The sequence below is a fragment of the Anabrus simplex genome, chromosome 3 (assembly GCF_040414725.1).
Source record: "Anabrus simplex isolate iqAnaSimp1 chromosome 3, ASM4041472v1, whole genome shotgun sequence".
Taxonomy (NCBI): domain Eukaryota; kingdom Metazoa; phylum Arthropoda; class Insecta; order Orthoptera; family Tettigoniidae; genus Anabrus; species Anabrus simplex.
In genome coordinates this window covers 21,196,804-21,220,557 of record NC_090267.1, presented here as the reverse complement: position 1 = coordinate 21,220,557, position 23,754 = coordinate 21,196,804, and the positions used below count along the sequence as shown (strand labels likewise).

At 42.6% G+C, this 23,754-nt stretch overlaps 1 protein-coding gene across 3 annotated transcripts in view; it reads left to right on the top strand.

Moving 5' to 3' along the window:
* Nucleotides 1-1,082: 1,082 nt before the first annotated feature.
* The window catches only part of LOC136865933 (neuropeptides capa receptor), a 218,216-nt gene continuing 195,544 nt past the window's right edge, over nt 1,083-23,754 (top strand). For 2 of the 3 annotated variants that reach the window (XM_068226568.1, XM_068226565.1), the window contains exon 1: nt 1,083-1,241. The gene's annotated coding sequence lies outside the window, so the exon portion shown is untranslated. The remainder of the gene's footprint in view (nt 1,242-23,754) is intronic. The other variant, XM_068226566.1, reaches the window with a different exon arrangement.

The following is a 23,754-nucleotide window of genomic DNA, read 5'->3' as shown; positions in this document are numbered from 1 at the left end:
TTGTGAGCGTATCCCGGTCGTAGGCCCATTTCTTCCAAGGTCTTTCTTCATGTTAACCTCCTATGTGACTGTAGAAGAGAGCCCTGAGTTTGCGCATTGCGTCTCTTTTCTCTATCTTGTCTGGATTTTCTTATGTGAATCCCGTTTTTGTTATCTGGGCCAAGAATGTTGTGGAGAATCTGTCTCTCTTTTTGCTCTAACTTTGCGAGCGCACATTTCTGAGACAGGATAAGACATTCTGGCGCATAGAGGGATACTACCTTGACGACAGTGTTGTAACGATAAATTTCGGTATTTATAGAAAAGCACCTCTTGCTATGTATATTTCGGGTGGTTTCAAAACCTACCTTCATTTTTTCTGTCCGCTAAGGCCTCTGTATCTAGTGCGTTTGATTGGATCCACTCACTAAGGTATTTAAACTTATACACGTGGTTGTTCCCTATTTGGTGTTCAGGTGGGTCGTGTTGTCTTTGTTGTTTGAAATTACTTTAATCTATTCAAAGGATATCCGCAAGCCTGTTTGCTCTGCTACCTACTTCAGCACATTATATTATAATTTATTATTAGTATTATTTACAGAGATAAGTTCTTCACACGCCTGCTGCCATTTCTTGATGGATACAGTACTTTTCTATCCATCTCTTGGCACAGGCCAGAGTGAAATGTAGCTTCCACCGAAGTCCCAGTCTCATCCATGGCTGTGACAATATGGAAGCTGCTGGGGTATGGGTAGTGCTGGGTAATGACATTCAGAGCACGACTAGTGCATCTGAGTGTTATGAAAGGTGTTGCTCATAGGGTCAGTCGTGCTGCAATAGCACTTTCTGACCCAGTGAGGAAAGCAATGGCAAACTACCTCACTCCTCGTCTTGCCTAGTACGCCTCATTTTGGTGCTGCCATTGGTTTTTGCGGTTTCCTTAGAACCGCATAACCTTTCGTGGTGCTATTTGAGGATCCAACCAGCCTCTGGGCTGATGACCTAACAGACAGACGCTACTGGTTGGAATCCACTGAGTTTTGGCAGCGACACCTGTGCCCGCTACTCAATGAGCGCTCGCCATTCAGGAGGTCATAGTTACGCCGGTCGCCGCCCGCCGCTGCGTGTGGGCACGACGCCGCTCCTCTGAGCTCGTCAGTAGGCCGGAGATGCGCGCGACTGTCGGGAGCTTGTCTAGTGTCTGTCTGTGAGTAGTGTGGAGCAGACCGCGGCGACGAGACGTAAGGATGTTCCCATCACAAGTATGGATTTTATTTTATATAAAGTAATTTTATTTATTATCATTCACACACAGCAGGGCCCCAACTACACTTCTAACTGGAAAAACACATTTAAATAATACAATATTTTGGATATAATATATATATATATTTTCGTATCAGCCTACTAAGGACCACTTCTCTGCGCTTTGATCTTTACCCAGTGCTCCTTCATTCGTTACCGGTATCGCTCTTTCCTTTCTTTCGTCCACGTCTTTCTCGTCTTCAACTTTGCCTTTTCTTCAAAACTCTGGAGTCTTTTAGTTTCCTCCTGGGTGGGTTCGGTTCTTGTGTATCTTCATAAGTGATCCTCATCTCCTGTAGGACCCTTTCCACCTCCTTGAATCAAGCTGGCTGGGTCTTCTTATCTGTGAAATGGGTAAAAGGTTTGATAATCGTGTGGGTTTTATTCCTAGCAAGGGCCACAAAATGCAATTCTTCTTCTCCGCATGACATCAGAGATCTTCTGGACGTGAGTATACAGCACACGGTTGTGCCGACGTCTATATTCGTCTTTAATTGTGCCAATAATTTTCCTTAAGATTTTTCTTTCTTTAATTTCCAATTTTTGTATCACGCATATCTTGTTCATAGCGAGGCATTCCGCCGCATACAAATCCTCTGGTCTTATGACAGTGCAATAATGTCTAAGTTTTGCGTTCGAGGTGAACGTGTTGCAAACGTCTTTGGTCAGTTGATAAGAGAATTTCATTTTATTCATGCGCGCCGCGAAGCTTCTTTTTCGGAGATGTTTGGTTCCGTCCAGTCACCAAGGTATTTAAACTTACCTGTCCGTTTGATTGCCCCCTGGCTTACTTTTAGCTCTCCTGGTGCTGGCTTGATGTTAGTTATGAATTACGTTTTCTCCAAAGAAATCTGGATGCCTACTTTTTCCACCTGTGCTTTGAGATAGTTAATTTGCTTTGTAGCCAAGAAACAGAGATTGCTAGAAAATGAATGAAAACCTACAACCTGTTTTCCAGTCATTGACCGGGTCAGGGATGGAATGAATGAAGCAGATATAGGCTATTAGTACGATGGGCTCGCCACTCCCAAAGTAATTTATTAATGACTGATAGATGCTATGAAATGAGAATGGAGAGTGTTGCTGGAATGAAAGTTGACACAGAAAACCGGAGTACCCGGAGAAAAACCTGTCCCGCCTCCGCTTTGTCCAGCACAAATCTCACATGGAGTGACCGGGATTTGAACCACGGTATCCAGCGGTGAGAGGCCGACGCGCTGCCGTGTGGGCCACGGAGGCCCAGAGATTGCTAGATCATCTACAAATCAATTGAAAGAATCATGTTCTTGTAACCCAATCTCACACCAGTTTGGAATCGATCACTGTTAAGTTTTCTTCTTCTTACCCTTTCATCCGGTCATAGTAGTGCGCTTTGACTCAGAGGACCCGGCATTCGATTCCAGGATGGACCGAGGATTTCAACAACGTTTGGTTAATTGGTCTACTTCAGGGGGCCAGAATATACTCTTCCGTACACTGTTGGTGTCGGGAAGGGTATCCACGTGTGAAACTATGCTAAATGTACTTTAGTGACGACCCCATTTAACTGAGAAGTACCGGGCGAGTTGGCCGTGTGGTTAGGGGCGCGCAGCTGTGAGCTCGCATCCGGGAGATATTGGGTTCGAACCCCACTGTCGGAAGCCCTGAAGATGATTTTCCGTGGTTTCCCATTTTCACACCTGGAAAATGCAGGGGCTGTACCTTAATTAAGACCACGGCCACTTCTTTCCTATTCCTAGGCCTTTCCTGTTCCATCGTCGCCATAAAACCTATCTGTGTCGGTGCGACGTAAAGCAAATAGCAACCGAGAAGAAGTCCAGGGAAGAAATGTCAATTTTTTTATTAAATGTATTACGCAAATTAACTGGAATTTGTAGTGTTTTATTAATTTGGTAGTAATTAGATGCAGGTACGAAGCACTCAATTTTACACTGATTGTATTTTTAAAAAGTTATCTGTTTTACGTCCCACTAATTAATTTTATGGTTTTCGGAGACGCGGAGTTGCCGGAATTTTGTCCCGCAGGAGTTCTTTTACGTGCCAATTAATCTACCGACTCGAGGCTGACGTATGTGGGCACCTTCGAATACCACCGAACTGAGCCAGGATCAAAAGTGCCAAGTTCGCCTCAGACGAACAGCAAGTGTATAACAATATAAAATATACATAGCAAGAAAACAAACAATAAAACGTAATAAAATGAGAAGTTAACATTAACAAATTGTTTAGAAATTAAATAAGAAGAAAGAAGTCAGGAACTAGACATAATAATGTCCCAGTCACTCGTAATGTTCTGGCCACGTTATCAACAGAGACTCGAGAGGGTATTCCCTTAGTGCACGTTTCAGTTTGGTTTTGAAGAGATGATAGGGAACGAAGATGTCAATTTCATGCATGGCGTTTGCTATTGTAGGAAGGTGACAGAATATAGAGCGTTGTTCAAGTGTTAGTTGCACACGAGAATAGGGAATAGTGGTGCATTTCGGATCGTACGTGGATGAACATGTCACGTAAAATCAGGCAACAAAAATCTGCATATAAGACTACCATTAACAATTCTGTGAAGAAAGCAGAGATCTGTGTACTGTGGACTTGTGAGCTGGTCCAAGATATTGAAATACGACAATATTTCTTTGGTGTTAAACTGTCTCAGGTCGGGGTTACGGTCGTTCAAGATGGGGGCGGCTGATGACCAGACGGGGTAGCAGAAACCTTATTTACAAGTAGCTTTACGTCGCAGTGACATAGATAGGTCTTATGGGGACCATGAGACAGGAAAGGGCTAGGAGCGGGAAGGAAGCGGCCGTGGTATTAATTAAGGTACAGCCCCAACATTTGCCTGGTGTGAAATGGGAAAGCACGGAAAGCCATTTTCAGGACTGATGACAGTGTGGCTCGAACCCATTATCTCCCAAGTACTAGATACTGTCCCCTCTTAAGCGACTGCAGCTATCGAGCTCAGCTCGGTGGAGCAGAAATCAATGACAGGAATAAAATAAGTACGGGAGTATTATTTAAGAGAGTTTAAGTAAAGAATTTCAGTAAATGTGAACAAAAAAGAAAACCTCACGGGATTTTACTTGATCTATAAAAGAGAAATTTAGTTTGATGTAATGAATGGTTCAAAGATCTTCGACCAGAGTAACAGCTTTGAGTGGAGTGTCGTTTACTTCATAACTGCCGGTAAGCTCATGTTCATTTAGCAGATCGACATTTAGCACGCATTTCAGCATTCATTTTCAGTTTCAATCTAGTCACTCAGTCGTAGCACAAGTCCAAAGCATTTTGAATGCGGTGATAATCACTGGAGTTCACTATGTTCCTATCATCTGCGTATAGTAATATGGAACGTAGGGTACTATTTATTTCATCTCTGAGGTGATCTACAAAGAAAGAAAACAGCACAGAATTCCTCCTTGTTCTGTTCTCCAAACAGTCTTCATAAGTGGGACGACTCTCATCACAAGCTCTTCTTTAAGGCGAGAACAACCTGTACTCCACAGTTTGGAGGAGATTAACATCACAGTCTTTGAGTAAGCTCATAATTCTAACTATTTTTTAATGCTTTGTTTTTACAATTTGCTTCACGTCGCACCGACACAGATACGTCTTATGGTGACGATGAGAGAGAAAATCACTAGAAGTGGGAAGGAAGCGGCTGAGCCCCAGCATTTGCCTCGTGTGAAAATGAGAAACCACGGCTGCCGACAATGGGGCTCGGCTGCAAGCTCACAGATGCGCGCCCCTAACCGCACGACCAGCTCACTCCGTTCTAACCAATGTCTGGAATTATTAAGAAGATTTTAAATTAAGAATCGTATTTAATGAAGATACTTTATCGAACAGCGAGTCCGAATCCTTTTTAAAAATTACAATTAACTTTCCATTTGATGTTATTTTCAAGCTTCGGCACAATGTGGTAATGCATTTAGTGTCCGGCTCCATGGATAAATGGTTAGCATGCTGGCCTTTGGTCACAAGGGCCCGGGTTCGATTCCCGGCAGGGTGGGGTATTTTAACCATCATTGGTTAATTTCCCTCGCATGGGGGCTGAGTGTATGTGTTGTCTTCATCATCATTTCACCCTCATCACGAAGCGCAGGTTCCCTACGGGAGTCAAATCAGAAGACCTGCACCTGGCGAGCCGAACCCGTCCTGGGATCTCCCGGCACTAAATAATAAAATAAAACCCCATTATAATTAAAATTATCGCCACCATTTCATTTCATTGGATGTACTCACAATAGCTGTTTCCTAGGCAAATTCCCAGTACTGTACAGCGAAGTTCAAAAATTTAACTTACAAATACCGTCAGTTCACAGAAACGTTTTTTAAATATTAGTACTGTATCTCTTATGGCTGGGGCTCATCCGAATGTTTATGTAACGTAACGCGACGAAATGTGTGACAGACGTGTAACCATAGCAACCGTGCAGGCTATGTCTTTTAGCTGGTTGCCATCTAAAAGTAGCAGCTATTGATGCATGGGTTTATTAATTAATTAAGTAATTTATTTATTTATTTACTTATTTATTTATTTAGTCACAAAGCACAAGATACAGCTACATTGAGCGTACTTTCGTTGAACGTCAACTGACTAAGTGAAAATGAAATCCACAGCCTGTTTCCAGTCAGTGACCGGGTCAGAAACGGAATTAATGGTGGCCCCATCTAGCGGCGAGGATAGGAATTGTGCCGGCTGCCGAAGTCTGTCGCACTCCTCTGGGGGAATGATTAATGACTGACAGATGAAATGAAATTATGTTGCAGTGTTGCTGGATGAAAGATGACAGGGAAAACCGGAAAACTGGTTCGATAGAAGGCAATTCGGTTTTAGGAAGGGTTATTCCACTGAAGCTCAACTTGTAGGATTCCAGCAAGATATAGCAGATTTCTTGGATTCTGGAGGTCAAATGGACTGTATCGCGATTGACCTGTCTAAAGCATTTGATAGGGTGATCATGGGAGACTACTGGCAAAAATGAGTGCAATTGGACTAGACAAAAGAGTGACTGAATGGGTTGCTATATTTCTAGAAAATAGATCTCAGAGAATTAGAGTAGGCAAAGCTTTATCTGACCCTGTAATAATTAAGAGGGGAATTCCTCAAGGCAGTATTATTGGACCTTTATGTTTTATATATATAAATGATATGAGTAAAGGAGTGGAATCGTAGGTAAGGCTTTTTGCGGATGATGTTATTCTCTATAGAGTGATAAATAAGTTACAAGATTGTGAGCAACTGGAACGTGACCTCGAAAATGTTGTGAGATGGACAGCAGGCAATGGTATGTTGATAAACGGGGTTAAAAGTCAGGTTGTGAGTTTCACAAATAGGAAAAGTCCTCTCAGTTTTAATTACTGTGTTGATGGGGTGAAAGTTCCTTTAGGGGATCATTGTAAGTATCTAGGTGTTAATATAAGGAAAGATCTTCATTGGGGTAATCACATAAATGAGATTGTAAATAAAGGGTACAGATCTCTGCACATGGTTATGAGGGTGTTTAGGGGTTGTAGTAAGGATGTAAAGGAGAGTGCATATAAGTCTCTGGTAAGACCCCCAACTAGAGTATGGTTCCAGTGTATGGGACCCTCACCAGGATTACCCGATTCAAGAACTGGAAAAAATCCAAAGAAAAGCAGCTCGATTTGTTCTGGGTGATTTCCGACAAAAGAGTAGCGTTACAAAAATGTTGCAATGTTTGGGTTGGGAAGAACTGAGAGAAAGAAGAAGAGCTGCTCGACTAAGTGGTATGTTCCGAGCTGTCAGCGGAAAGATCACAATATGAAGATAAAGTTGGAATTCAAGAGGACAAATTGGGGCAAATATTCATTTATAGGAAGGGGAGTTAGGGATTGGAATAACTTACCAAGGGAGATGTTCAATAAATTTCCAATTTCTTTGAAATCATTTAGGAAAAGGCTAGGAAAGCAACAGATAGGGAATCTGCCACCTGGGCGGCTGCCCTAAATGCAGATCAGTAGTGATTGATTGATTGATTGATTGGAGTACCCGGAGAGAAACCTGTCCCGCCTCCGCTTTGACCAGCACAAATTTCACATGGAGTGATCGGGATTTGAACCACGGAACTCAGCTGTGAGAGGCCGGCGCGCTGCCGTCTGAGCCACGGAGGCTAACAACAGAGTAAGTAATAAATGTAAATTTTCGTAATAAAATACAACAATCATAGCAAAATATAACAAGATCAGGTACACAGCCTACTAATAACAACTGTCCAGATCGAAAACCATGAGAATGTCCATGTTCATAGCCAAGTCGTCGTCGCCGCTACATATCAACTTATCCTTGAGAGATTGTTTACGCCCCTCTGGAATATGCTCTTGTCTCCTATTAATAGTGTTAAGCTTAGTTGGGAGGTGTATTAGGAAAGATCGTTGAACTATTGAGTGCTGAGTGTGGGAAATGTGGAGAAGATCTTTGAGTCAGGTGGAGCGGGAAGGAACGCGGAGTAAGAAAAGATGCTCTGAGCGGTAATGCCGTGCAGGAAAGTCAGCTCAGCTGCCTGTCGCGTGATGTGACGCGGTGACACATTTATTGCCCTTAATCCCTGAGCTTGAGGTTCCTGTTCTACTTTGTATGTAATACGGGGAACACTGGAATTGAGGTCTGGTAGGAAAACCGGATTATCAGTTATTGCATCTACACTTTAGTACAAAAATTGGCGTACGAAGATTGGATACATCTTTCTAATATTCCTAAGTAAATAGTCGGTGATCAACGTAAATGAACTGTATGCCATTTTATAATTAGCTAGCCATCTAGCAATCAGATTAGACAGACTTGACCGGGCGAGTTGGTCGTGCGCGTAGAGGCGCGCGGCTGTGAGCTTGCATCCGGGAGATAGTAGGTTCGAATCCCACTATCGGCAGCCCTGAAAATGGTTTTCCGTGGTTTCCCATTTTCACACCAGGCAAATGCTGGGGCTGTACCTTAATTAAGGCCACGGCCGCTTCCTTCCAACTCCTAGGCCTTTCCTATCCCATCGTCGCCATAAGACCTATCTGTGTCGGTGCCCTAAATGCAGATCAGTAGTGATTGATCTGTATTGAACAGTAAGAGTGAAACAAACTTCTTGTGTAAGGTACAGTAAGCAAGAAGCCTGTCCACGAAATACTAATGTACCTTGCAGGTAGTTTGACATTTAACCGAATATTTGCTTACCAATGATGCAATTGAAAATAACTTCTCCAACTGTTTTAACTTGTCTTCTGGAATACTGTACTGCATAAAATAACAATGAATGAATGGGGAATGTTCATGTAAGAAGCATGTTCTATACAATATTATGTATTTTCTCGTAACATTTGGGCGGAATTTATTGGTACTGTAAATGTTTATAACATTTTATGCATGAATAAATCAGATACACACATCAGTAAATCATATGATTATGAATTTTGGCTTTTCTTTAAGTCAACAATCCGGTGTTGTTCATTTGGTTTTAAAATCCCGCAAGTCAGAGAGTTTTAAACTGATCTATAGGCAAATATAATAAAGAATCAAACTTCATATCTTACTTCCGTGATGTATTTTTATTAGTATTCATCCTCAGCGACAAAAAAAATTTACAAATAGTTTCTGGTTTATTCATTATTCACCAGTAAGTTTTTCTGTTTTCCCACGAGCTTAGATTTTATGACTTACGGGATCACAAAAATAACTGAGGACTTAACTGTGTAGGGCAGCCATGCTTTACTTGGTAAACATCCGTGCCCTAGTTTCAGCATTATAAGGAGCCATCTAGAACTATGTTCACCATTGTTGTTCGTATTTTACAAAGTTCATTTACGGAAAGGCGATGAGAGGGGTTTATGATTACATCAAAGCTTCACAGAGAGTTGATGGTGGAATGAATCTTTCAGTATACAAAGAGCCATAACGTTGCTGTTACGGCAAAACCTCGTATATCCAATGCTCTTCTTATCCATTCTTTTCCTTAAAACTGGTCACGCTCACGGCCACATATGCAGATGTAGTCTATCAGAACAATGTTCGTTGTATTAACCGTAAAGGAAATTGAATCTTACCGTATCGTACTGTAGGAGTGTATGTTTCCAAGACGTATTTGCACACTCCTACACTACGATGTATTTCAGGTTCAGTTTACTTTACACAATATCATAGGAAAATTTCCGCTAAACCTAACCCCATTGCACTACAGCCCTAAAGGGCCTTGGCCTACCAAGCGATCGCTGCTCAGCCCGAAGGTCTGAAGATTACGAGGTGTCGTGTGGTCAGCACGACGAATCCTCTCGGCCGTTATTCTTGGCTTTCTAGACCGGCGCCGCTATCTCATCGTCAGATAGCTCCTCAATTCTAATCACGTAGGCTGAGTGGAGGTAAAAAGTCCCTGACATGGTCAGGAATCGAACCTGGAGCCTCGGGGTTAGAGGGAGGCACGCTACTCCTATACCATATGGCCGGCATAGGAAAATGAACCCAAAGAAAATTGTATTACTGGACTGCAGTGGCTGCGAGGCGTAATCATTCTAAGAAAATAATGCATAGGAAGAGCAAATGGACCGCCTCTGTGGTGTAGTGGTTAGCGTGATTAGCTGCCACCCCCGGAGGCCCGGTTTCGATTTTCGGCTCTGCCAAGAAATTTGAAAAATGGTACGAGGGCTGGAACGGGGTCTATTCAGCCTCGGGAGGTCAATTGAGTAAAGGTGGGTTCGATTCCCACCTCAACCATCCTGGAAGTGGTTTTCCGTGGTTTCCCAATTCTCCTCCAGGAAAATGCCGGGATGATACCTAACTTAAGGCCACGGCCGCTTCCTTCCCTCTTCCTTGTCTATCCCTTTCAATCTTCGCATACCCCCGCAAGGCCCCTGTTCAGCATAGCAGGTGAGGCCACCTGGGCGAGGTACTGGTCATCCTCCCCAGTTGTATCCCAGACCCAGAGTCTGAAGCTCCAGGACACTGCCGTTGAGGCGGTAGAGGTGGGATCCCTCGCTGAGTCCGAGGGAATAACCGACCCTGGAGGGTAAAGTGATAAAGAAGAAGAAGAAGAAGAGCAAATGGGGGACAGAAATTTTTGCTGTAACAGCGAGGATATAATGCTCTATCTTACTGTTTTAGGTGATATTTTACATAATTCATTTACTGAAAGGCATATAATTGAGTAAAATAAATCAAACGAGTTTATGATGTCATAATAATTCACCCAGAGTTGATGGTGGAATGAGATCTTTGATATAAAGAGCCACACAAATCTCTAACATTTCACCTGTTTTGTTCATATGCTTTTTACTGAAAGGCGTGTAACTGGATGAAGTAAATCAATGACAATTAGCTTCACAGAGAGTTAATTGTGGAATTAGTCTTCCGGTAGGTACACAAAGAGCCATTCAAAAACCTAATCTTTCAACTATTTTTTCATTGGTGAAGACGTAACAAGGAGATTTATTTAAGACGAAGGCTTGCTCTTAAATAGTGACGTTGTTGAAATCATACATAGTGAGAAGAAAGAGAGATCTGTAGTGAGTGTGGTACGAAAATCAGCATTAAAAATACGCCTGTGAAATCCGCGGGGAGTAAAGAGAGTGAGCTGGTGGGATCCAAGGTCTGTAGCATTGGCTTCCTTTTTCACTCCAGGACAATGTTGAAGTTGTAGCTATCTCTTAGCTGTCGAAAACCTGTGCAAGTGCAACCATTAAAGGGAAAGGAACACTGGAACATTCCCTCCTCTACAGGGAAAAGCACAGGATCATGGATATGTTTGTTTCTGGACTTGGCAGGAGAGAGAGCGGGATCTTATCCACAATTCTATACTTTTACGTGTGGCGAAGAAAATGTACGAGTGTTTGTAATAGAGTAGAGGTTTACTTTTCGTGAAGAAAAAATACAAAACTGATGGAACGAATCAAAAATGTATTTGGACATTGAAAAAATGAAATGGCGTATGGCTTTTAGTGCCGAGAGTGTCCGATGACATGTTTGGCTCGCCAGATGCCGATCTTTTGATTTGACTCCCGTAGGCGACCTGCACGTCGTGACGGGGATGAAATGATGATGAACCAGACACATACACTCAGCCCCCGTGCCAGCGACTCTAACCAATTATGCTTAACATTTCCGATCCTGCCAGGAATAGAACCCGGGATCCCTGTGACCAAAGGCCAGCACGCTAACCATTTAGCCATGGAGCCGGACATTTGAACTTTAGTTGTGCTCAGTGAGGGGAAAGTGCCGGCGCCCCGTGTAGGGGTAGCGTGCCTGCCAGTTACCAGAGGTCCCGGGTTCGACTCCCGGCCAGGTCAAGGATTTTTATCTGAATCTGAGGGCTGGTTCGAGGTCCACTCAGCCTACGTGATTACAACTGAGGAGCTATCTGATGGTGAGATGGCGGCCAAGAATAACAGACGTGAGGATTCGTCGTGCTGACCACAGGACACTTCGTAATCTGCAGGCCGTCGGGCTGAGCAGCGGTCGCTTGGTAGGCCAAGGCCCGTCGGGGCTGTTGTGCCATGGGGTTAAGGTTAAAGGAAAAGTACGTTGCGGGTAAACACAACATCGGTGTAATGGAAGTGGCTGAGTCGTTAACTCGAGGGCGAACGTGTCGCGCATGAACGAGAGAAACTCTTGACTGGGTTCTCTCTTCAGGTCGATGTAGTACTTTCAGCGGCGTATAGATGACGCTACTTATCTAGTATACGCGGATGACGGACACTGGTTGCCATGGTAACTGATGACGAGAGCCCGGATTTCCATGCAAATGCATGTTCCTTAATAAACTGCTCACACATCTGAAACTTTGCAAATATTCGTTTAATGACTTATCAACTCCAAATAACCGTACTTTTCCCGTGCATGTTTTGACCTATTTGGGAGAAAATTGATGCATAACGCATATTTTGAGAATTTTGGATTTAATAGGGAATAATTGGACATTTTTATTTGATTGTATGACTTTTCTTCTGACTTTGACGCGTATATTGTGTTAACTTGCATCATAGTGTCTTTTTTGAACTTTGATTTGCAGAATTTGGGACCGTGCGTTCACGTCATTTGTCTATCATTGCGAGAGAAGGAAATGTATTCCTGGCATAATACTTGACATCCAAAGTTAGATGCACAGAGGTCCTACAATCGTGTTAGCCAAGCACTTTCTTACCTGTTGCTTGAGTAAACATTGGCATAAACGGGAAGACCCGGCATCGATCGCTCTAATCCTTAGAAATAAGGTGTCCCAGTAAAAAGTGAACCCTAAATTTCGCACTACTAAATGACTGTTATTTCTTTTTTTTTTCGTCTATGTTAGACGAAGGAATCAAAACTTAAAACACACTTCTGTGACGCCGCGTTACTGGGGTAGCAGCTTACAAACCTTGATTTTGCACTGAATCCTGTTTTGTTTTCCTGGAATTTCCTGACCCGAACTCCCACTGGTCACACGTCTGAGGCCAAAATAATTGAGAGAAGAAGGGAGTTGGAAAGCAGCACCCTAACAGGCTTCAAATTGTAATTTAGTGTTGGTGTCATGCCTCGTGTCTAAATGGATTGAGGGAAAGGAATTTCTAAGATTAAAGAAAAGAGATAACTTAAGATATACTTCGTCCTTAATGTTTCCGTTTCAGAATGAACCTTTCACCGTGTAATATGTAATTTGAAATGGGAATGTTGATGTTTTTATGAATAGAAAGTTACACAGGATCAACAATCACAATTACTTGCGCTGATGACAACCTCACCTCACTGAATGAGAGGCATTTGATGAGAAAGAACCAAGCACGCGGCATTTCTCCTTGCGAATCACATCTCTGCTATGGAAAAACCTATAATGAAGCCTTCACTATCAGAAATTCCTAGATGTCCTCTAAATCAATGCCTCGTGGTTACAGATGGAGGTTAATGTCGTTGCATACTCAGGACTGGTGAAGTTTCACTCACTTCACTACTAGAAGGTGCTTCTGCTAAACTGTTCAAATATCATGGCCGTCATTATAACTGGTGCCAATTTCGATCTTGTAAAGGTTCACTATATTGTTACGAATTACACTCGCACTCTTTTATTTCTCTAATTTATTTCAGCATGACCCAATAAGTGCACACGCACACATATACACGCACATAATTTTAATTACCCATGAATGACCATACTCACTAATTATTGCCTGTTTACAAGTCTCTCTTCCGTATGGCACAGTAGGCTGTCCGGCTTCTTGTTATACCTGGGGACGACTAATCCTTACTTTCACTTCCCCAAGTCTAGTCACCTCAGACAGCAACTGCGTGTAGAGCGCAGAGTCCAGAGACAGTCCAGTAATTCACACAGTCACATGCAGTGAACAACAAAACAGCAACAGCTCAACAATATTCAGGAGGAGGACGATACTCACAACAGCGAACATTTATCCTTACACATACGGTAGCGAATTCCCTCGCTGAGCCACGGCGATCCTCAGCACATAGAAATACACAAACACAATATTACTCTCGGATATAGTCATAGTACGCAGTCTTCCGTTCTGTACGTCGTCTCCACCCACCTATTCACCGCACTCTTCAACACAACAACAACAGCTCCTCGTTCAGACCTCGCTAGGACACTAGCGATAGCTAAAATCTCTGTCGCCCTTAGCCCAGCCAACACACTGACTCCACCACGGAGCCCGGCACTGACTGAGTGTCCGCGGCTAGCTTCCCTTTTTATAGCTCGCGTAACGGGTACCAGACTTTTCATTATGTAGCTAGAGCCAGAACATTCCCGTTGAATCTCCAAGAAACTCGCAGGCAAGCCAGCCGACGAGAACAATACACGAAAAAGTCAGACGGGAGATTCCCGGTCGTCTGTGTACCGAAAGAGGCTACAACGGGGCTGGCACGTAACAATATCTTAGCATCGCTGTGGAATCCAACAAAACACACAGCCTACTTAATGCGTCGCTCTGTTTAGCTCACCGTAGATTTAGTTGGCTGTGTACAAAGGTTCGTAGTTCCAACTCATATCGACAGATGGAGCTAAACAGAGCTGCGTGCTCTAATATTGTGAAGATAATCAATCATTTCGCTAAAAAAATTACAGGAATATGTTTTATGGCTGGGGGTTATCCGAAAATTTATGTGACGTGAGGTGACAAAATGTGTGACGGAACTGATGTCGCAGTAGTTGTTACCGCAGGCCTTGGTGACCAAGATGCTGCGGCTGTGGATTTGTATAAATAGAGTGTGTTGAAATAGAAAGTGTACCGTTAGTGATGTCACATTGGCCGTTATCGTAGGCCTTGGTCGACAAAGATGCTGCGGCTGTGGATTTGTATAAATAGTGTGTTGAAATAGAAAGTGTGCCGTTAGTGATGTCATATTAGCCGTTATCGTAGGCCTTGGTCGCTAAAGATGCTGCGGCCGTGGATTTGTGTAAATAGTGTGTTGAAATAGAAAGTGTACTGCCAGTGATGTCATATTAGTCCTTACCTTAGGCCTTGGTCTCTAAGGATGTTATATGAAATGGTGCAAATAAATAGTTCGTTATCGGAATTCGACTTTCATTTACTGAAGTGCATATTCCTTTTCGCAAAGGGAAACGTTTCTTTTTTAAATTTTTCTTCTTAAAGGTGCAAAAATCGTGGTCGTAAAAGGCCCATTATACTTTTCGTGTAAAGGGGACATGATAAGTCTGGTGGCAATTTGAACTGTTGACAAGTTCTCCTTTTCTCAATATCGCTGTGAAAGACAAACTGAATTAAGGATTTTAGATAGATAGATAGATAGATAGATACGAAGGGGCTAAGAATGTGGAATATATGGATCTTTCTCTTACTCAAGATATGTTTTTCCCAAGGTGATGTGGGATATGGAGCAGATAATGAAGTGAGTTTGCAGGCGATATCGTACTTTAGCGTACGGGAGTGAAAGTTACTGAGCTCGCGATATCTTACCCGCGCACTCAAGTATCAGACATAGATGTAGCGAGAATGATTGATGATCCACACAAGAGGGAAGAGAAAATATCCATGATGAAGGGATTAAGGTTGAGTTAGGAATAAACACTTTAAACACTGTATGACTTGGCTTCAGTGATGGAATTTCGAGAGGCAAATGAGGAAGGATAAATGGCATATCAGGAGTCGTAATAATTAATAAGGAAAAGAGAGTAAGAAACAGGGGATTTTTTATTTATTTATTATGGCTTCTTTCATGTGGCGAAGTTAGAGCACACGGCCCTCTCTTACATTTAACCACAATACAACGAATAATATTAAGGTAGCCTATTACTAATTATACTAATTACACTACTTATACTATTTCCTAAATTAATCTTAAGTTACACACCCACACAATATGCAGTTTATTAGCTTATTAGCTCGTTAATTCAGTCCTCTTTTCTATCTCCCACAGCCACTTGCACACACACTTACAATGTACACGCTTATCAACTACCCTTACGCTTACATTATATAAAACTAACAGAAACAATTTTTAATTTTAAAATTACCAATCACACGCACACAATACACACCAATACACACTTCAATCGGTAACTATCAACGAGAAGTCTCGGCAATTTATTTTAAATTTGAGGAAGGAGACAATGCCCCTGACACTTACTGGCAGGGAATTCCAAAGCCTGGAACCGGTTACAATGAAAGATTTATTATACACAGAAGAGTGGTGAAGAGGAATAGCTAAAGTGGAGCCCGAGCGAGTGTTACGATTATGGAAGGAAGAGAGGAAGTGAAGTTTAGATGAAATATACTGGGGGGAGTTACTATGCAGAAGTTTGTGTATTAAGACAAGTATATGATATTCACGTCTCTTATCAGGTTTTAACCAGTGCAGTGCTTGATAATAAGGAGTAATATGCACATCATACCTTAGGTTAAAAATGAATCTAAGGCAATAATTCATAATACGCTGCAGTTTCCTAGTTTGTTCTTTAGTAGCGTCTACCAAGATAACATCACAGTAGTCAAGGATAGGAAGAATTAGGGTCTGTGTTAATCTTTGCCGCATGTTTAGTGGTATAATATCTTTATTTAATTTCAGTGGGTGTAGAGTAGCAAACACCTTCTGACTTACGTTTTTGATATGTTCTGTCCAATTTAGAGTTTCAGTCATAGTCACCCCAAGATTTCTCACTGTTTTACTGTACGGAATTGTGCTATTATTTATTTGTAAAGGAGGAATGATCGAATCGTTGATCTTGTGTTGGAGCTTCTGGGAACTGACAATGATAGCTTGCGATTTTGATGGATTTATGAGAAGTCTGTTTGCGAGAGCATATTCACTGAGTTTTTTCATGTCATCATTTATGCATTTTACTGCGTTTGGTAATTCGCTTAAGCTGCAATGGTAATAAATTTGGAGATCATCAGCATATAGGTGATAATTACACGTTTTTAGAGAAGATGAAATGTCATTGATATACAATGTAAAAAGCAACGGTCCTAAAATACTACCTTGTGGCGTGCCAACTTTCCTTGTACGTCATTCTGAATTTCTTTCGCGAGTTATCACCCGCTGCCTCCGATCTTTCAAATATGACGTAAAAAATGATTGGCCTGAAATGATTTAATTGCTAAGAACTTAGTCCCAGTGGCTATGTGAAGGTGATTGGGACATTCACAGGTGTATTAGATTTCAAGATGCACCACCTCCGTAGCGTAACGATTTGCCGTATTAGCTATCGTCCTAGGGAACCCGGGTTCGTTTCCGCAGAGTTATAAGAATGGCAGGAGGGCTGGTATATGCCTCTGTTGGGGGTGTTCCTGAAAAGCGCTTCACCATCTCGAGATGAAGACACGAGTTTACTTTACTTTACACGTAGTACGAAGTCTTCTAAATAAAGATATTTAAATGACCTCTGAAGCTGATAAGAGGATGTTCTACGCTTATTTGACAATCGAAGCTGGAGATAAGGTGACAGACGTTAACACCACACCTCACCCGCACTACATTCACCATAGGAAAGAAGCATTCCATACTGATTTGGTTAGTATTTTAAAGTATCTCGGGGGTGAGAGGCAGTTAGAGCTAGCGGGGATCGAACTGTACGACTTCTAGTTAAGAATCTTCTGTTTTGATGGTATCTAAACTGGTGTGTTTCCTCCCATCTTTTTGAGGTTAGACTGGCCCTGACTTTATATAGCAGTGTTCTGCTGCTGTTGTTCCCTCCGTGGATCAGTGGAAGAGAGTCGATATCCGGACCCTAAGGTCGCGGTTTCAAACAAGGCTCAGTAGTCAAACTTCCCTGTCGTACGATGTTGACAGCTACAAGGACTGTGGTGCCTGAAACTCAGCCGTGGAGCATCCAACAGACATCCGTCACCCTGCCATCTGGTAGAGAAAAACTGAAAGTAGAAATCGAGACGCAGGCAGCAAGATGGCGTAAAATCGAAATGCCTTCGCATGATGCCTGAGACTATTATTATTATTATTATTATTATTATTATTATTATTATTATTATTATTATTATTATTATTATTATTATTATTATTATTATTATTATTGGGGTCTGCTAATCCCTGGGTGAATGGTCAGCGTTTAGGCTTTCGGTTCAGAAGGTCCCACGTCCGATTCCCGGCCGAGTCGGGGATTTAAATCGTGTCTGATTAAATGTTCTGGCTCGGAGACTGGGTGTTTGTGTTTATCCCAACACTCTCCTCTTCATATTCAGACAACACACTACACCACAGAAACACCCAAACATCCCTCCACATACAGTTGCGTCAAGAAGGGCATCCGGCAGTAAAACAGGACCAAATCCACATGTGCGACACCGTTCGAACACGTGACCCCACAAGTGTGGGAAAACGGTTGAATAATAATAATAATAATAATAATAATAATAATAATAATAATAATAATAATAATAATAATAATATATAATTATATTATTATATTATTATATTATTAGGCCATCTTAGGGCCCCGCGGTGGAGGGGTAGCGTACCTGTCTCTTATTTGGAGACCCCGGGTTCGATTCCCGGCCAGGGATCTGAGGGCTGGTTCGAGGTGCAATGAGCCTGGAATTGAGGAGCTATCTGAAGGTGAGATAGCGGCCCCGGTCTAGAAAGCCAAGAACAACGGCCGAGAGGATTCTTCGTGTTGACCACACGGCACCTTGTTATCTGCAAGCCTTTGGGGCTGAGCAGCGGTCGCTAGGTAGGGTAAGGTCCTTGGGGATGTTGTGCCATGGGGTTTGGTTTGGTGTTTAGGCCACTTCAGGACCACAAGAAACAGTTATCTTTTTCTCATCTTCTCAAAACTTCTTCATCCTTTCTCGGTGTTGTTTTCTTTCTTCCGTCCATTTGTCGCCTGATTTCTTCTTGGCTTTCTCTGGAAATTTACCATTAAAGAACTGAACAATTGAATACAGAAGAAAATTAATACTAAACATAATGCGGGAGTTGGAAAATGTCGATATCTCACACGTTTCAGCTAATGTTTAGGGTGGACGTCTCAGTTTTAAAACCCTATGTATACAGCCACTGACCGTACGAGTGACCGGATGGTTAGTGCCACGTAGATCTCAGCAACCCTGAAGATGTTTTTCCGTGGTTTCCCATTTTCACACCAGAAAAATGGTGGGCTGTATCTTAATTAAAGCCACAGCTGCTTCATTCCCACTTGTATCTTTTTCTTACGCCATCGACACCGTAAGACCTGTCTGTGTTGGTGTGATGTAAAGAACATTGTAATAGGGTAGGCCAGATTTTCAGGACACTTTCCTCGCACATAGAAGAGCTTTAGAGTACTTTATTTCCGTGTTAGAACTCATTGCCTATAACTCTACATAGTACATGGGAATCAGAGACGAAATGAACGTACCAGCACAACACACGAAACCACAGTGGCGGCGATTGGGAATTAGAGGAGGGGGGGGGGGGGGAACTCTACAGACAACAAAAAATGTCTGGCTTTGTGGGATATAGCGGGGGTGAACCGGGTGGGTGAATTTCGACAGACAGGTAATGGTTGAGAGTTTACCAATTTAAGTGTGGTAATAATAGTTTTTTGATATTATGATTGAATAATATATAACACAACTTTCACCAATGGAACAAAATTACTCATGTATTACAATTAAATACAACTCCTGATTGCGAGTATCCTCCGACCACTGTTTCCACCTGTTTGTACCAGCAGTCATTCTTCTTCCTTTCATATTCATGTCTTCCAGCTTTTGAACAATGACCATGGCCCCGGGTTCTATTCCCGGCCGGGACGGGCATTTCTTTTTTCCGTGTTGTTAATATCGCTTGTTGGAGACTGGCTATTTGTCTTCCTCTTAATCCACAACTGCACACAACACCTCGCACTACAAAAAGGTAATAGTGAGTAAATTCCTCCACAAAGGATTGACGACAGGAAGGGTATCCAGTCGTGAAACTGGGTGAAATCCACACTAAGGACTCACTCCAAGGGATGATTTTAGACATGCCTTTCCCGAGGATGGTAGAACAGTGTGCAATAAGGAACGGGTAGCAACTCTAATACAAAGAGCTACCAGTTGTTATGTAAGCAAGAAGCGAGTAGCTGGACTCGCGGCGTGGTTACACACTTACAAATCATTTAGTAATTGACTACACACTAAGAAACTAACAGACACTAAACAGACTACCAGACTGACGAATGCGGACGGTAAGCGGGTGAATCATACCTCAGTGTCTATGACCTTGGCAAAATAATATACCCCAGTTGCACTTTCACAGCACATGCAAAGTGCCCACTACCGGGTATGGCGCTATACGAATCTCTTAGCCGCGTCGAATGATATTTTTGCATATTTCCGGTAATAATTTTGTTAATATTTAAAGAAAATAATGGAAATAATCAGCTAATAAGACAACAGGGCTTCTTTTAATAGTTTCTACGGAGGTCGAGTCATAAGTCATGGCAAGTATTTTTTCTTTTTTGCGAACAGGAGACAACACGGAAAATCTAAGGTATGCATTTGGAAATGTACGGTATGTACTTGAGTATGGTGCCACTATATGGTGTTTGTAAATAACAGTGTCGGTATAAGCATTCTCCCAAGTTCAGTGTGTGAGTGAGAGCGTCACAAAATGGAAGTCAACAAGCAGGAGCCGCCTTATTCGCCTGATATGAGCCCATGTGACTTTGATCTAATCCCCAAAGTCAGGAAGCCATTACGTGGACAACGGTTTGCCAACAAAGAGGACATCGTAACAGCATTTCGGAGAGAGGTGTCACACATTAGCGATACACATGCAGCGAATGGTATTAAGCGTCAGCCCCACACTTGGCAACGCTCAGTGGAAATCTTGGGTGATTATTTCGAGCATTTGTAACCACTGGAGACCTGTCATTTGTACGTAGTCTTATGTATTTGTTGTCTATACCATAATAAAACAATGTTTACCAATGGTCTGTGTTCAGTCACTTTTCTACGAGAATCTCCTGAAGTCAGAATTTGTCTTCAGGCACTATGCGTAAGTACATGTCCTATATTTCCAAATGCATAACTTAGATTTTTCGTGTTGTCTCCTGTTCGCGAGAAAAAAAATAGTTGCCATGACTCATGACTCGACCTACGTATAATTGCTAGTTTCAGCCGCTACAGGATCGAAATGCTCTCCGTTAGCATTGTACCAACACGCTGTCGCGTCGCATCCCGGATGCTCTGATGCATGTATGAAAATTATTGAAAATCTTCGGTAGTTGGTCCTAAGTAAATATGGGAAGTATTTCACCTAGAACTATAAAAATGGTCTACATTAATGCAACATATGCCTAAGTATTCTGTACAAAATTTCAGCTCTCTATCTTCAATACACCGAGCTAGTTGGCCGTGTAGTTACGTGCGCGCGGCTGTGAGCTTGCATTCGGGAGATAGTGGGTTCAAATCCCACTGTCGGCAGCCCTGAAGATGGTGTTCCGTGGTTTCCCATTTTCACACCAGGAAAATGCTGGGGCTGTGCCTTAATTAAGGCGATGGCCGCTTCCTTCCAATTCCTAGCCCTTTCCTATCCCATCGTCGCCATAAGACCTATCACTGTCGGTGCAACGTAAAGCTACTAGAAAAAGAAAAATCTTCAATACTCTCTGAGATACATGTACCAAACCACGAAGTGACAAAATTTATTGAAAAAACTCATTAACAAGTGCATAACGAAAATTGTGTAGTGAAATTATCATAATACGTCCGACTCTTTGGCTGAACGGTTAGCACACTGGCCTTCGGTTCAGAGGGTCCCGGGTTCGATTCCCGGCCGGGTCGGGGATTTTAACCTTAATTGGTTAATTCCAATGGCACGGGGGCTGGGTGTATGTGTTGTCTTCATCATCATATCATCCTCATCACGACGCGCAGGTCACCTACGGTGTCAAAAGTAAAGACCTGCACCTGGCGAGCCGAACCCCTGCTGGGATATCCCGGTACTAAAAGCCATAGGACATTTCATTTTTATCATAATAACTATAACTTGTTTTGCTAGTGCCTTTACGTCACACCGACACAGAGAGGTCTTATGGGGACGATGGGACAGGAAAGGTCTAGGAGTTGGAAGGAAGAGGCCGTGGCCTTAATTATTTGGCCGGTGTGACTTTCCAAGATTAAACTGAGGTCACTAGAGAACCAACTTAAGAGTACAGTTTAAGGTTTTAAGACGTATATTCTTGCAGGATAGTACTAGAGTATGTGATACTGAATTAAGATGCAGCAAAGCTAAAGCTGTAATGTAGCGGCTGTGATCAACAGTATTCTATAAGAAACAAGACAGCTCTCGGATGAAATTTTCTTTAAATCGGTCGTTTTTTAGATCGAGTTTGAAATGTGATAGGTGGGTGGAGTGAGGATAACGTACTCATAAGTTAGACGTAACAGACGTGAAAGCAGCGAGAATAATCGCTGGTGAAAACAGCTGGGAACATTAGCAGGAGGGTATTCAGAATGAAGACGCAAAGGCTAAGTTAGGATTGAACTCCCTGGATGAAGTGGTACGTGAAAACCGGCTTCAGAGGTGGGTCATGTAAGTCGGAGGGAGGAAGATAGGTAAACTGGGAGAATAATGGACGTGGTCATGGAGGGAAAGAGAAGTAGAGGGAGACCAAGACGACTCAGTTTCTAATGATTTAAAGGTAAGAGGAAGGAGGTCACATACGTATATACCTCGTAATTACAAATGGAGCATTGTGGAGACGTTTAGTAAATTCACAGAGGCTTGCAGGCTGAATACTGAAGGAACTTGTATGTATGTGTGTATTTAATAAAGAGAGAAAGTACATGGAACATTCGGTAATAAACTTAGAAGTCAATAAATAATATTGGCAATAGTCTGAAAGACTGTGTCCTTGTTTGCTTTCACATCTGTTACAATTAAATCATTATGATCTCTGTATAATTATCGGCGCCATGGTATTTCTCTCCAAGGTAGGCCTATCCTGTCGAATTTCGTTCTTCTCTTGAGGACCGTTTAACACATTTGTATCCATCAGGACCACTCCTAAACCCTTGATTGCGAGTATCCTCCTACCACTGTTTCCACCAGTTTGTACCAACAGTCATTCTCGTTCCTTTCATGTTTATGTCTTCCAACTTTTGAGCAATGACTGTGGGTCCAGCTACTCGCTCCTTGCTACACGTTGCTCACTGCGCACTGTTCTACCATCCTGGGAAAAGGCAAGTCTAAAATCACCACTTGCAACGATATGCGTATTTCAGTTTCCTGTTCTTCCTCTTGCCTCTATTCATTTTGTTGCAGTGTGGATTTCACTCAGTTTCACGACTGGATGCCCTTCCCGTCGTCAGTTCTTTGTGGATGAATTTACTCACTATTACCTGTTTGTGAGCTGGTTTGTAGTGCGACGTGCTGTGTGCAGTTGTGTATTAAGAGGAAAACAAACAGCCAGTCTCCAACAAGTATATTAACAACAAAAAGGAATATCCTCCCCGCCGGGAATTGAGCCCGGGGCCACGACGTTGAACATTCAGCCAAAGAGCTAGACTTCGAATTTCAAATTCCTTCAGTTCTTTTATCTCTCTTCCCAACTATCGTCATATCTCCCCCAACCCCTTGGCACAAAGAGACCCGAAGGGCCATGTCCTACTAAGCGACCGCTGCTCAGCCCGAATGCCTGCAGATTACGGGGTGTCGTGTGGTCAGCACGACAGATCCTCTCGGCCGTTTTCCTTGGCTTTCTAGACCGAGGCCGCCATCTCACCGTCAGATAACTCCTCAATTGTAATCACGTAGGCTTAGTGGACCTCGAACCAGCCCTGAAATGCAGGTAAAGAACCCTGACCTGGCTGGGAATCGAACCCGGAGCCTCCGGGTAAGAGGCAGGCTCGCTACCCCTACACCGCGGTGTCGGCCCAACTAACGTCACAGTAGTCTTAAAACTCGTATAATTGCACGTCTTGTTTTCTGATTCCGAGATGTTAATTAAATTGCAGCCTGCCATTGAGACCAAGTCGTCGAGTTTGATGAAACTGTTTACTGTTTATTGCGTGAACTTCTTAATGAGTTCTCTCTTCTCGGGTTAC